This window comes from Triticum dicoccoides, chromosome 1A (assembly GCF_002162155.2).
Source record: "Triticum dicoccoides isolate Atlit2015 ecotype Zavitan chromosome 1A, WEW_v2.0, whole genome shotgun sequence".
Taxonomy (NCBI): domain Eukaryota; kingdom Viridiplantae; phylum Streptophyta; class Magnoliopsida; order Poales; family Poaceae; genus Triticum; species Triticum dicoccoides.
This window is the reverse complement of record NC_041380.1, coordinates 600,739,632-600,749,356: the sequence shown is the minus strand read 5'-3', so window position 1 is coordinate 600,749,356 and position 9,725 is coordinate 600,739,632. Positions and strand designations below refer to the sequence as shown.

General features: G+C 42.3%; 1 long non-coding RNA gene across 1 annotated transcript; it reads right to left on the bottom strand.

The window, feature by feature from the left end:
- Positions 1 to 5,682: 5,682 nt before the first annotated feature.
- Positions 5,683 to 8,005, bottom strand: LOC119349199. The gene is made up of 3 exons (XR_005169290.1): positions 7,931 to 8,005; positions 7,537 to 7,650; positions 5,683 to 5,799 (listed from the first exon to the last, which is right to left on the bottom strand). It is a non-coding gene; the product is annotated as an uncharacterized LOC119349199 (long non-coding RNA).
- Positions 8,006 to 9,725: the final 1,720 nt, after the last annotated feature.

Sequence of the window (9,725 nt, the reverse complement as noted above, 5' to 3'; positions counted from 1 at the left end):
CGCAATGTTAAAGTACGTCTCGATAGGGCAGTAGCGGACGACAGATGGAGAAATATTTGTACAGAAGCACGGGTTGTGCACTTGGTGTCGCCATGTTCAGACCACTGTCCTCTGCTTGTATGGTTGGCACAAGAAAAACATGAGCATATTCAGAGGTGCCGCGCACCTAGCCGACATTACGAAATACTATGGGAGCGAGCAGGGGAGTTACCGGAGCTGGTAGCTAATGCATGGGCAGAGGCTGGCCGGAAGAACGACCTGGGAGCAATACACATGGGCCTGGACAAGGTCATGAATGTCCTCCAAGGATGGAGTAAAAGGAGGTTTGGCAACGTTCTCAAAGAACTAGAAAGAACGAGAGCTGAGTTGGAATGGTTACACAAGGAAGGTGCAGATCAACGAGAGGTGCGACGTGTCACAGATTACATGAACGAGTTGCTCTATCGGGAAGAGATGTTATTGTTGCAAAGATCCCGTATAAGCTGGCTCAAAGAAGGGGACCGCAACACAAATTTTTTCCACCAAAGAGCTGTGTGGCATGCACGAAAAAATAGGATAAACAGGCTAAAAGATGCTGAAGGAATTTGGAAGGATACACCCTCGGACATGGAGCAAATGGCGACATCCTTCTTTAAGGAGCTATTCACCCGCGACCCCAATGTAAATGTTGATAATTTGGTACCCCTCTTTCAAGAATTGGTGACGGCTGACATGAATGACATGTTATGCAAGGACTTCACAGAGGAGGAAATTGGTGATGCCTTATTTCAAATCGGACCTCTAAAGACACCGGGGGTTGATGGATTCCCAGCTCGCTTTTTTCAACGAAATTGGGCTACTTTACAATCTGAGGTAACTAATGCAGTTAAATTATTCTTTGTGACAGGGAGGATGCCAGAGGGCATTAACGACACGGCCATTGTGCTTATACCCAAAGTTGAGCAACCAGAATTCCTCAAGGACTTTAGACCTATAAGTCTTTGCACTGTGCTCTACAAGGTAGTGGCAAAGTGTCTGGTAAATAGACTTAGACCAATCCTGGGTGAACTGATATCTGAGAACCAAAGTGCATTTGTGCCTGGACGCTTAATTACTGATAATGCTTTGATTGCCTTTGAGTGTCTGCACTTCATCGAGCATAATACGAATGAGGATAATAATTTCTGTGCATATAAGCTAGACCTATCTAAGGCTTATGACAGGGTGGACTGGGAGTTTTTAAGGAGAACGATGCAAAGAATGGGCTTCGCTCACCGGTGGGTCGGATGGATTATGTCATGTGTGACCACAGCGAGGTATTCAGTAAAATTTAATGGAGCTCTTCTGGATTCATTCTCACCCTCCCGTGGACTCCGGCAAGGTTGCCCTCTGTCCCCCTTTCTTTTCCTCTTTGTCGCCGACGGCCTCTCGGCTCTACTACAACGTGAGGTGCAGAATGAAAATATTGAAGCAGTTAAAATATGCAGAAGAGCGCCAGGCATTTCACACTTGCTCTTTGCGGATGATAGTCTTTTGTTTTTCAAAGCTAATGCTGAGCAGGCCATCCGGATCCGAGATGTACTAGATACATTTGCTACTAGTACATGACAACTTATTAACCTAGGAAAATGCTCAATATTTTTTGGAGATTCTTGTGACCAAGAAACTAGAGAGGAAGTAAAGCATACCTTGCAGGTAACAAATGAGGTGTTTGAGCCCAAGTACCTGGGGCTGCCAACTCCTAAGGGCAGAATGACTAAGGATAAGTTTCAAAATCTACAATCAACGACAACAAAGAGGTTAATGCAAGGGGGTGATAATGACCTATCTTCAGCCGGAAGGGAGGTAAAGATAAAATCAGTGGCTCAAGCCTTGCCGGTATATGTCATGGGAGTTTTTAAGCTACCATTTGGTCTATGTGATGATGTAGAGAAATTGATCCGAAATTATTGGTGGGGTGCAGAGGATGGAAAAAGGAAAATTCATTGGATGGCGTGGGATAGACTAACACGACCGAGGCTTTAAAGATATGTGTTTGTTCAACCAAGCTCTCCTGGCGCGACAAGCTTGGCGCTTCCTCTAGTACCCTGATTCCCTTTGTGCACGTGTACTAAAAGCAAAATATTACCCTAATGGCAATTTGATTGATACTGTCTTTACAGGCAACGCATCATCGACCTGGCATGCCATTGAGTATGGGCTGCAACTGCTGAAACAAGGAATCATTTGGCGTGTAGGCAATAGAGCAAGTATCCGAGTGTGGCGAGACCCTTGGATACCAAGAGCATGGAGTCTGAGACCTGTAACACAGCAGCGACGATGCAGATTGAGATGGGTAGCTGACTTTCTAGAACCCAATGGCAATTGGAATATGCAACTGCTAAACCAATATTTCCTTTCAATGGATGTTGCGGAGATAATAAAGATCATACCATCACTGAGGAATGAACAAGACTTTCTGGCCTGGCAACCAGATAAACTGGGAATTTTCTCTGTCCGCAGCGCCTATCGCCTCGCGCTGCAGCTACAAATGAACCAGCAAGGGGTTGGAGCTACTAGCAGCCGACCAGATGGTGAGCGGCCTGGATGGCGCTTGATATGGCAGTGTCTAGTACCCCCAAAGGTACGCGTCTTTGCATGGAAGGTAGCCTCAAATATTCTGGCAACAGAAGTGAACATGAAAACACGACATATGACACATGATGCAACATGTCGCATCTGTGGGAGGGAAGATGAAGATACTTTCCATGCGCTAGTTCGTTGCACCCATGCGCGGCTGCTCTGGGAGGTGATGCGTGAAGTTTGGGACCTGCCGAGGGATGACATGGTGCGGCCGGATGGACATGAATGGCTGCTGCAGATCCTTGCGAGACAAACTGAGACCCAACGTTCGCTGCTGCTAATGCTTTTGTGGAGGATTTGGCATGTCCACAATGAACTTACGCATAATAAGCCGGCTCCGCTAGCTGAGAGCTCCCGCAGATTTCTGTGTAGTTATATGGACACGCTGATGTATATAAAGCAACATCCAACAGCAGACGTAGTGAAAGGAAAGGAAACAGTGTCATACATATCAGTGAGTAACCAAGACAAGCATATGGGAGATGGCCGAAAGAAAATCAGGAAGAAGTGGCAGCCGCCTGAGGAAGGGAGAATGAAGCTGAATGTTGATGGGGCATATGCAAATGATGGAACAGCAGGCGCAGGTATGATTCTCCGCGACTACACGGGAGCCGTGATCTTCGCGGCAAGCCGGCAGATACGTGTTGGCATCGATGCACTCGACTCGGAGCTTGCAGCGATGAAGGAGGGCCTCGCCCTCGCGCTGCACTGGACTCCGAACGCCTTCACTCTAGAATCAGACTGTGCGGAGGCCATCAAGCTATTGGATGTGAGAAGTCCGAATGCGTCCATCTATGCATCAGCTCATCAGGGAAAGAGATATCCAGATAGTTCAAATCAGCCGTGATGCTAACAAGGCAAGTCGCGAGCTGGCTAGACTAGGTAGAGTACAGGGCAGAACAGCCGTTTGGCTTAGAAACTACCCTCCAGAAATCACTGAGGCGATTTGTGCTGATTGTACTCACACCCAGTTTAATTTAATCTCTTTTCCCCGCAAGAAAAAAGAATAAAGCTATGTGTAACTCATTGTAAGCACAACTCATGTCTTCAACATGCACGTCACATTAGATCAGATGATACATCGAATAAAGCTATGAAGACATTGCTAGTCCCTTTTCTGCTGCTGGTGGTGAAATGTTGATTGTTGGCCGTAAGCGCGTACGTGGGGGTGAAAAATGAACGACCCACGTGCACGAGACGCAACCGTCCGAAATGGCAAAAACGCATCAGCGTCATACATCGTCGCTCTTCCTTCCTGCAGTACTTCATGCACTGTGTAGAATCCTTTTTCTCTTTTCTTTTTGTTATTTCCAGTGTGAGTTGCTACATGCATGCACGATCGAGCTTTGTACGTGGAACGATGTGACTGTTCGCTCTCTTCACGTAGGCACAGCGTGTACGTGTTCTTTTTCTTTGCGATCCCCTTTCGGTGTGCGGTGCTGCATCTGAACATGTGGGTGCACCAGCTCTTGGCATTGCACTTAGTCGCCACCGATCCATGTAAGTGTTCCTATGGAGAGGAGCACCCAAGGGATGCATCGTTCGCATTCAAATTCTACTGTAGCAAAAATCTTTTCAGCTTTCGTTTGACCTTTCATATCGTGCGCAGCAAAAATATAGACATCGGCTAGGCTCATAACCGCGGCGAGGCGTAGCGGGCGGCGGAGGAGGAGCGCGCGTGAAGTGTCCCTCTTATTCTCATACTCATACATGTGGGGAAACAACCGCCCTTATAAGGAGGTCCAACTCCTACCAAACTAGCAATGTGGGACTAAACTTTAGTCTGACCCTTGCCTTGCACGAATGGGCTAAGTGGACCTCTAGGATTTATTAGAAATTTCTAAAAAATGCTATTGGGTTGGCTTAAAAATAGACTAAATTTCAGCAATCCCCCCACCAGATCCTAGAGGCACATAAAATTTGCCTTTACTTCCGAAACATTGTTTTATATACCGGTACTGCAATAGAGACTGCTAAGTTGAAGTTTCACCTAGAACTCAATGCTACACTAGTAAGCAACTTAAACAGTAGACTAAGCCTTGAATAATAAGTTTTCTACGAATCAAGCTTCACGCAAATCCTTGACCGATACTAAGCTACCGTGAGACTTCCCCGCAGGTGGAGCTTATACATCACTAGTGGCTGGGGCGCCACCTGGTGGCGCCTCTTGAGGCGTTGCTGTGCGCACTAACCAAGCTGCTGTAGTTATTAACGTGACAGTGTAGATAAGCGGAAGTGGTTAAAAATATAACACCATCACCATCAATTATCAAGCAAGAACTCTGCTTCAATTAGTAACCGGCCTGTCTTAGAAACAATTTTCTGCAACAACACATGCATATAACCAATTAAAAATGACAGAGGAGATGCAATGAAATGTAAGCTATATGAATTCCTTCATAGGAATGTGTTGTTACTTATATGAATAGGAGAAGATCCAGAGCACAGCTGACAGGAAATATGATACGATCTCTCTCCTGGTGCCCTCCGAACCATCCTCAACTGCACAAGCAAGACATAAGATATTAAGCAATTTTACAAACACTTCATCTTTATAAATTCAATGAGTACTCTCTAGCATATACTTTGAAAAGAAGAGGTCTTGCTCATCATTTCACAAAACCTGCATATTAGTGTAGCAAGCAAAGGCATGCAAAATACTGGACATGTTTTGGTTCATGCACAGAAGCAGAGAAATAGCAAGATCTAGAAAAACAGTGCAAGAGTAATCTTGACAACGCCATCTCAGAGAAAGACCAGATGAGGTGAAGAAAAAAATGATGTATCTGGAGCAATTGTTTTCCTCTAGTTACCATTTGATTCAGTATTTTGTCCAATCTCAAAATCTAAGATATGCCCGTATCCAATTATTAATAAGTTAACTTGCAACTCTTGGCACAAAACATGAGCAGCTTGATAATAGAAGAGCCCTCAATTGTCCGCTTTTGATGAAGGGAAATCAATTAGTTTTAAAATACATGGGAAAAGTTGATGTTAATAACTAATGTTTGTGCTGAAATAAAGTAGTCCACAATATGGGAAGCAAAAAAAATGGCATGAAAGGAACACTTGCTGCTTTCACACCCAGTAAAAGTAGTAATGATGTAGAAACCGATGGAATTCTTTTCTTCTTGTACTTAGTATTGATCTCACTTGATTCAGTTTCGGAAAACGATTTGCCGGAAGTGGCGTAAGTATCTGGTAACAAATTGAAAGATCAATAAATATGCACCAGTTGACCATATAACTTTCCAAAAGAAGAACAAGATGATTTGTTCCTGTAGTGACTGTTGCAGAAGAATATAGCCGAACAAAAGAACTCATATCAGAAGTTAAATAGACACCCATGTCAGGTTCATAAACTGTGATGCTAGCTTTTGGTCATTTTCTTGTTTCACGAGCACAATTATTCGGTTGTTGTATCATATTTATTGAGAGGACAAGGAAAATCATGCTCGCCAATTCTTTTCATCCGAACAACCATAAATATTGTTTGAAACCTGAAAGCACAAGGTAAAGAATTGACTGAAAGAAACTTGGAGAACAAAAACCTAATTAGAGGACATGCTACCTTATTTGCTGATTTAATCTCAGATGAGTTGGTTTCTTTATCAATACTGTAATTGTTGTTTTCACAAGATGCAACAGAAGCACCATTTACTCTTGAAGGAAGATTTTGATTTGATCCATTCATGTTGTTTATACAGTAATAGATTAGTATCAAGAATATAGCTATCAGCTGTTGCAAAGGATGACTCTCATACAGTGTCAAAATTCATGTCACGCAGCTGACTGTCACCCCCTGGAAGAAGTGAATTCAGGTTAGTCAAGAATCGTCGGAACCAAAATCAGACAACGCAAAACTGAAATAGAACCGCCAGTTCAAGGTCAGCGGGAGCGGGGGTGTGGCGGCGGCCATGCCCGAGTCCCCGGCGTCCGTGAAGCGGAGGAGGAAAATATGAGCGAATGTCGGGGATGCACACACCATGGATGACCTCCTTGCCTCCATGGTCCACCTCCTCGAAGCAATCCGCCTCATCGGCCGATCTGGTTGGCGGGTGGAGCAAAAAGGAGCTCGGCGGCCATGGCGCGGGCGCAATCAAGCAAACTTTTGGAAGAGGGGGACAGAGGCTCGACATTGAATATATATATTATACCTGAAAGTGAACATTTGTATCAAAATGTTAGGGAAGAGGTCATCCTACAGAATTAGCTCCTGCTACAGAATTAGCTTGTGTGTGTCAAAATGTTAGGGAAGAGGTCACACAATTAGCTCATGTGTATCAAATCTTCGGTAAGTATGTCTTGTATTGTATAATAGTATAAGTCAACATGCTACAAAATTTAAACAACAACTGTAACAGGATGCAAAATCAAAGGAGGTGTACAAGGAGGGAAAGGTAGCAATGATATATCTCTAACTAACTTTGAACTTACCTATCAACATAAGACATTTTCTTAATAATGGGCAGATTCTGCAAGCAAACCATTTTTCGCAAGAAAGGGGGTAAAATCAAGCATTTTACACAACTATAAATGATTTTCAGCCAAGAAGATGAAAGGAGGACAAAAATACCCATGAATACAAGATATAATTATTGAAGTTATTCTCTGCGACCATGATATAATCTATAGAAGTTAAAAGTATCTAGTTGACAGGAAACCTGTCTTTGATAAGACTGATGGTGAAGATGTAACCTTAGAAACAGCATTAGTGTCCAAAACAATTCAGATAGATATGTACTCAATTTGTCATTATGCCTTTTACATGGTTCGTAGAATTCCTTGTTATATATAATGCGACTAATTACTCTCACAATAAAAATAGGAGATATCAAGTCCAAGGAAGCACATGAAGTCAAGTACAAGCATGGAATCACTTCCTATTGTTCTTAACTAAAACCAAAATTCTAAAAATATAGCACTGCAGAGGACCTTCAAGTTACATTTCTCATGAGCAGCTTCCAGCATTGACACCCAAATAAGAGCATTAATAATCTTTTCATCGCCAGCATTGACACCCTAATAAGAACAAATGCCACAGATATCCTGCAAAGTAAATTCCTATTATTGGTACTGAATTGCCAATGGCGTCATAAAAAATATAAATTTCAATCAAAAGAATGCATGACGCATCAAATATTAAGCGGTAAATCAGCTCAAGTGAAAAGGGCATGGAATGCTGGCCTCAAGATTAAGTTTCGGTATAAATTGCAGGTACCACAAACTCAAGCTAATACAACGATATGCGAGAATCATGTGGAGATGATGAGAGACGAAATAAAAGGGAACTCACAGGAAGTGCAGGTCAGGGTGAGAGGGAGAGAACCTGTAGGTCTAGCCGGCGCCGTCGGAATCAGCAAAACCAGAGAGGAGGACGACCTCATGTGGACAAAATTTCAACAACAAAAAACTCTGCAAGTCTGAAGTGTCACAATTATACTTTTTGTTAGTTGTCGTCTTAATCTGTACATTACATGACCAATGTATAATAGTACCCTGCCTTTTTCTAAATGGCTCTTCTGATTTTTTGAGAGTGCAGACCAATGAGATTATCTTAACTAAATTATCTCGCAATTCCATTAGAGACTACAGCAGTGCCAAGAAAGCATCATGGTTCAAGTTATGCAACTACCAACCTGTGTTTTATTGAAACAGAAGAAACTTAGCTTAAGTACATTATCTTACAACTTCCTTAGAGACTACAGAAGCAACAAAAAGCATCATGGTTTAGGCTTTGCAACTACCAAAATGTGATCTCACGCAAAGAAAAAAGACAGTAATTGTTCAGCTTAGCATCATGTTTCAGCTTACACAACTACCAAAATGTCAGCCTAAGTCATTGTCTAATGGTTTCAGAAAAAGGATCACGAGAAAGGTCACCCATTAATGTGATTCAGATTCAGCCTACCACAAGGTCAAAGAAGTTAATCTTCATCCACGTTGCCATCATCCGTTGCGCCATTTTGCTCCTGCGGTACTGTTTTTTATCTAGTTTCCTCCATTATGCTCCAGGCTTCATTTTTTGCTTTTGAAATTGCAGAAAGAGTTGAGTGCAATAGAATAAATCTGAATGTTCTTTTATCACAATTGTGTCCTAATACAAAAGCTACTCGGCACAGGCGAAGGAATCCGAAATTAATGTAATACCACATTCATAAGGATATAGAGCCAATAGAATTGCATTGTTGTTCACTATTTATTTATTCTCCCATTTTATAACAATTGTGTGTAAATACAATAGCTATTCTCTACAGCCAAAGGAATTTCAAAATTCACACAACCCCTCGTTCATAAGGATATAAAGAGACAATAAAATTCCATTGTTGTTAGCAACTTCTATCTATTTATGCTCCCAGATTCTCACTAATAATCTACGGACTTTGCCACTTCACCTTCATTTGCATTGTCACATAGAGTTACTTATCCATGCAGCATCTAAACCCAAAGAATGTATCTTTGATGGACACAACTGAGCAAGAGTAACAGACTAACAGAATGGAGACAAGTAGACAACAACACTGACCTTCCAATGCAGTTCTCAGGGGCTCAACAAACTCTGGGAACTCAATCTCATAGAGCGCCTCGAAGACATCTTCAGCGTTGATCATGTGCACCTTTCCTTCCTTGCACTCATCATTTGCCATGCAAATAAGATCAAACTCATGTTACTATTATTATCCCAAGAAGAAGCCTAATATTATGCTCTCTGGCACTCTCCCCATGATCAAATAGCAGAGCCATTAGCTAAAGACGTTCACGATGAAGATCCTAAACCAGCAGTGCTAATTGCTAACTGATGCCAATAAATTAACTTCCACTATTTTCTTCCCCCAAGAAACCCCCAAAAATTTAACATAAGCATCAAATTCGTCACCCAAAATACATAAGAACAACATTTCAGACTTCAGTCTACATGCTACAGCACCCAGCGGCAATCAAATTTAAACATCCATAGTGCATATTAGGCACTGATCCTGATAAATATATCTTGCTAGCCTGTTATTGTAAAAAAACATACATTTAAGTTATATCTGCCCATGAATACATGTAAGGAACCACGTCAACCAAAATTGAACCAAGCTTTTTCCATTTCATTTTGAATCTCAATCAACACAAGGCTT